At 41.4% G+C, this 6,000-nt stretch overlaps 1 protein-coding gene across 4 annotated transcripts in view; it reads right to left on the reverse strand.

Moving 5' to 3' along the window:
* Positions 1-6,000, reverse strand: part of EGFL6 (EGF like domain multiple 6) — a 698,819-nt gene that overhangs the window by 536,543 nt on the left and 156,276 nt on the right. The window lies entirely within an intron of this gene.

A 6,000-nucleotide genomic window follows, 5' to 3' on the forward strand; every position in this document is an offset into this window, starting at 1 on the left:
ATGCCTTCTAAATAGCATGAAATATGACCTATCAGGGCCTCTAGAATTACTATTTAACTGTAGCCTCCAAACAGGCTTCATGCCTCATGAATGGAGAAAGGCAACAGTCATCCCTCTGCACAAAGGTAAGCCATCTACAGACCCCGGAAACTACAGACCCATAAGTCTCACTAGTCTTATATGTAAAGCCATGGAAGGAATTATCATGGAGATGATCAGTAGAGATATAGTAAATGTCCAGACATTGGAGCCAACCCAGTTTGGTTTTGTCAAGGGCAGATCATGCCTACTCAATCTGGCGGACTTCTTTGAGAAGGTCACCAAAGCAATGGGTAAGGGCACGATCATTCACACTGCCTACCTTGACATGTCCAAAGCATTTGACACAGTAACCTACCCAGGCACTGTTGACAAACTCAAGAGGTTAGGTACAAACCCATATGTCACCCAGTGGATAGCCAACTGGCTCACAGACAGGACCCAGGAAGTTAGAATTAGGGAGTACACCTCTACAAAGAGGCCAGTAACAAGTGGAGTCCATCAGGGATAAGTCCTTGGCATTTACATCTCAGAAGTCAATGCCAATGTCAGTGATCTCTGGCTGAGTAAATTTGCAGATTGCAAATTAGGAGCTGTCAGTGAATCTCGCACTGACACAGATGTTCTCCAGGAGGGGCTGACACAGACAAACAAGTGGTGTCAGAGAATGGACTAAAACTAAATGCCAAGAAATGCATAATAGCATCCTTTGGGAAGTCATCCATCCCTGGTAACTATCATATTGACAACACACCCCTTAGAGTTGACCCAGTAGTCAGGGACTTAGGGACAGACATAGATAGTAATCTAGCCTTTGATTATCATGTGTCTACAGTGGTGAGGAAATCATTCTATGTTGTGCAACTTATAAACAAAGGTATGGGATCTGTCTAAGGAAGTCATTGTTCCACTATATCCGGCATTCATCAGACCTATCATTGAGTACAATGTCCCCTTTGGTATGTACCTAATCAGGCATATCCAACAACTGGAATGTCCACAGAGGTTCCTCACTAAAAGAATACAGGGTGTAAGTAATATGTCCTATTCAGACTGCCTCAAGGCCCTATCCCTGTATTCTGTCTCCTATAGGCTTTTGAGGGGAGATCTATACCTGGCATGCAGGGCATTGTCAGTCCTCACTCTGATGGACCTCCTGCATATCCACAAAACAAACAGCACAAGAATTACCAGTTCTAAAGACTAAAGACTTGCTGGTGATATAAATAGGACCTGCTGGACAGATAGGTGTGTATCCCACAGAATACCCTATCTATGGAACAGGCTCCCCATCCATGTAAAGCAAAGTTCCTCTCTAACCCAATTCAAGTGCAACTTGGACAATTGGATGAGAAACCGGAAATTCATCCCTGGTTTGGCACCTATGTCTCTAATGGACACAGGTAACCTGTAAATGGTTCAGCTCTCAGGCCCATGCTTATACTTATCAAGGGTATCAGAACTTGTCAGAGATTTGGGATGCATGGCTAGCTTTAAAAAGGCCCTTGCGGTTATTACCCTAGTAAACACCTATGAAGCTATGTGCTAAGTGCAGGGATTTTGAGAGCTGAAACAAGCATACAACTGTTACAATCATTCGTCTAATGGAAGAGATGAAGGGCGAGACCCTGCTACATTTATCTGGTATATGTTGAAGGATTTCACGTAGATATGCCATATCTGGACTGTTGTGACAATAGGGAGCATAGAGTAGGGAGACCATCTAATATAAGAAGACCAAAGCATGTGACAGGAAAACTGCCCAGATATAGAAGTAAGGATTGGCTGTTATGCTTAGTGGGATTGATGAAGGGTTTCCTGATGCAGTCCCATATGTAAAGGTGCTGGAAGATTTTGCTCCATCAAGTGTACAAATGTGGGAAGTGGCTTACTTCTGAAATGTGAAATATGAGGGAAAAGGGAGAGCCAGTGAGAATGACCTAACCCACATCTTCGAGGATAACTTGGTATAGTTTGGTTTATTGTGCTGCAATGGACCTTGAAGCAGTAGATGTCTAAACTAAAATAATTTGGAGAGAAAACAAAAGTAGGTGCTGGAGACAGACAGAGAGATGGAGGGAGAGAGAGACAGACAGACATAGATTTTGTCCTGTCTAAGAACCAGTGAAAGGAAGTTAATAAAATGGTGGGAGAAGGAGAGAAGGAGGAGCTGCACAACACTAATATCAATACTGCTTTGGAGGTGCATGGGAGTTCTATAAAAACAGAGAAATCCCAGCATGCCTAGCCAGTTGTCAAGGTGAGAAACAGAGATGATTGAAAGTGCTAGAGGGTTAAAAGAAAGAGCAGATGGAAAGATAAGAAGCAGCAGTCCTAAAATAGCATGAGTGTACTGTGTTTGGGGGGGGGGTGGTGATAGCAATGCCTTGGTAACAGCTCTCCATGAAAAGGTACAGATGAGCCAAAGAATCCATGGGACATGGGATGACCTAGATATATTGGAGGCATTTAGTCAGGAAGAAGAAAAAGGAGGGGAACAGAGAAATAATGTGTTGGAGAAGGGAGCCCAAAGGAGGTTGGAAGATCAAATAAACAATAGAAGGGGAAAGGTCCAATGGACAGATGTGTGCAGCCAGTTCTCCAAGGCAACCTGCCCATTGAAAGGTAGGAAACAAGTAACTAGGAGGTGAGTGAAAAAATGAGTACATAGGGAAAATCTGGAAGGGTGCACTGACAATTTGTCTTTCTGTTTTATATTTATGTGCTGTCAATGAAAACTGAGATCTGACAGGTGGAGAGGAGAAGAGTAGAAGGAATAAGGGATGATGTCACATTCAAGGAAGAAGAGGCATGATGGGAGAATGAGAGTCAGCAGAGAAGATGAAGACAGAAGGCTGAAAAAAACAGGAGGGACAGAGTAAAGAAAGGACACTGGCTGAGTGTTTTCTTAGCAGCCAAAGGAAAGGGACCAAAATCTGGGCAGATGACTATAAAAAGGATCACAAAGAAGGGCATGTAAAAAAAAGCTGAGAGAACTTAATTTTGTAAAACTTAAAATGGATATTATTAGGGGGAACAGTTAAGCCTTAACTTTGTATGGGTATAATTATGGTGTCTGAGAAAAGGTGAATATTCTTGGGAGGCGTATAGGGGAAAGGCAATGGGAATGTTGGAAACAGTGCACATCACTACAAATATATGTTTTATAGAATAGCACCAGCAGATTCGAACTGACAAATGAATATGTAGGTGTGTGTGTGGCATGCTGAACTCTGTGTGGGAATTCATACAAAAGTGATGTGCAGACAGGTACAGAAGGGGAGATTCACAGGCCTACATAAAAAGAGTATATCAGACAATGAAGAAGTTTTGGACAGAGCAACATGACAATGGGGTGGAAGTATGTAAATGTTTAAATAGCGAGCACTTTAACTTGTTCATTGTGCGACAGGACTAATGATAAGAGTTTTTAACATATTATCATAAGTGAGGCCAAAATTAAGGCATTATTCAAAAGAAGGGAGATGTGAAGGGCCCAGGAAATTATATTCCCATCTCATTATTTAATGCACATGCAAACATTTTTGTTAGGATACTGGACCTAAGGTCAGAGGTGTTTTTTTCTACATTAATACCAGAGGAATAGATGGAATTTAAGGGTAGATCTGCTGACCATTGGATAAATTTGATAAAGTTTGTTAAATGAGCAAAAGCTAAGAGAGTGTGGCATCTGACAGTAAAGCATGGGATTACTTTATGAAAGTGTTGTAGCACGTATTAGAAAATAGCAGGTAGACAAATGGTGTTAAGACACTGTAAAACATGTCATGGGTGTGGGTGCATTGTAGAAAAAGCCAAGAGTGAGAGTTTGGTGAGTGAGAGGAGTTGGTAGGTTGATTTGGGAGGGACACAAGGCAAGGATGCTCTTTACCCTCAGCATGTTTCTTATTGAGACTGTAAGTGTCAGCCAGAGAATATGGAGTAAAATGGGATGGGATAATGGGAGTGAAGGGCAGTTATGGAAAGAGGAGGAATGATGGGGTGAAAAGTACTATGCACTACACTGCAGATGCCAGCACTATGATGGTAGAGGGTATTAAGAAGAAGAATTGGGAAGATGTGATGGCGAAAGTAAGGAAGTTTCCAGAAAGCTGGTCAAGTAAAATATTTTCTCTGAAGGAAATGAGTGGAGATGGTAAGGATCTTGATCACATCTCATGTTATTTATATTAGCAGACATATGGGTTGTGTCCAAAGAGAAGATTGTGGAGGAGATGCAGAAATTATTTGACATGTTATCTGATGGGTCAAGGAAGGCAAAATTGCCAATGCAGCCATGCAGGTGCCTAGAAAAGAAGAGGGTGGGGTATATTGCTATGAATATGTTATAGATATTGAGGAGAATGAAGAATGATGACATGAGGTTGGTGCAATGAGAGGAATGGAAGTTAGGGGAGCAGAGAGTGATGTTTCTTAGGACAGTGAGAGAGAGAGAGAGACATAGGAGAGGGTAGAAAAATATACATGGGTAGGAATGTTGAAATGGTGCGACTAGTGGACCTTCCACAACACATTTTAGGGATGGATGGCAGAAAGGGCAATGGAGGAGAAAGATATGAGAGTGGCTTAGGCTAGTAGTGGTTAAAATGGGGGATGTAATTAAAAGAGGAAATGGAGGATGGGAGGTGGAGTTTAAAGAATTTATTGCAATAATTAAGACTTCAAAGTAGGAAAGGGAGACTGTCTGTTTTACGGCAGGACAGTAAAGAGGCTTATATTAGTCAGAAACAGGGGAATAGAGGGAGGTGGGGATCAGCAGGGGGAAAAGGAACAGGAAGGGAAGTAGACTGGTGTTAAAAAGGAAGGGGGAGTAAAACCAACTGGGAGTAGAGTCAAATTGTGTCTATGGGAATGATTCATGGGGGGGGGGGGGTCCAGGCTAAATATGGGATGTAAAGATGATAGCTAGATTAAAACTGAGAAATATGTGCTCATGTGGACAAACATTGGAAGGAGAAGACATTTTGGAAAATCTGGAGGTTAGCTAGAAGGGAAGTGAGGAGAGATACAGTGGGTTTTGTAAAGTCTAGGCTGCTTCACTGATAGTATAGGATGCCAATAAGAGTTAAAAAGGAAGGGTGATGGCCAGATGACAGGGGATGAAGGTGTGTAGAGGTGGTTACAAATATGGTAGGGATGTAGGCAGATAAAAGAGATTTGAGGTATGGTTATAGCAGGAAAAAGAGGAAATATCAAACATGGGAGAGCGGGAGTAATAAATTGGGGGAAGGAACAAAGAACACAGCAAGACAAGTAGAGATGAAGATTTGGGTGGAAAGGTATGGCTCAGTTCCTGTAAGGTAGGTAAGCTGTGGGATAAGGCATGGAGCAAGTGGTAAAAAGTTAAAGAAGGTAGCTTTGAATGTGAAAGGAAAGGCTCAGATAGTGGTGACTGAGTAGGAAACTACTTGGAAAATTAGTTAAATAAAACTTGCGAGTTGAAATCAAGAGGACAGGTGGAGGAGGAGGAGTGTGAATGGAAAGGAGATAGTAAAGGGCAATTTGAAACTAATAGGTTTGAGATAGTCATTTTTTTCATTGCCCAGTGGCAAAGAGAAAAGAAAAAAGTAAAAGGTTGCAGCATTTCAGAGTTGAATGAATGGGGATATTGCAGTTGTTTTACTTTTGTGATGATAAATGTGTAAAGGGTGGAAAAGTATTATATTGAGCTAATATGGAACTTTTGTAAAACCAGTACAAATTAAATAGTGAAAAGCTACTACACCTGCAAAAGAAAGAATGAAAGTTATATAACCCAATGTAGGTTGCAATCTGCTGGTAACACTAATTCTCTGAATACAGAAAACTGTTCACCCCACTCTACGTCTGTGAAGATGGCTTTCTTCATAAATTCCGCCCTGCAAACAGCTTTAGTGCAGTCTGTGTAAGTGCAATAAAAGAGAACTATATAACACATATTCCATTAATAAAGGTTTGAAA

The sequence above is a fragment of the Protopterus annectens genome, chromosome 5.part0 (assembly GCF_019279795.1).
Source record: "Protopterus annectens isolate FY-2018-M chromosome 5.part0, PAN1.0, whole genome shotgun sequence".
In the NCBI taxonomy this organism is placed as follows: domain Eukaryota; kingdom Metazoa; phylum Chordata; order Ceratodontiformes; family Protopteridae; genus Protopterus; species Protopterus annectens.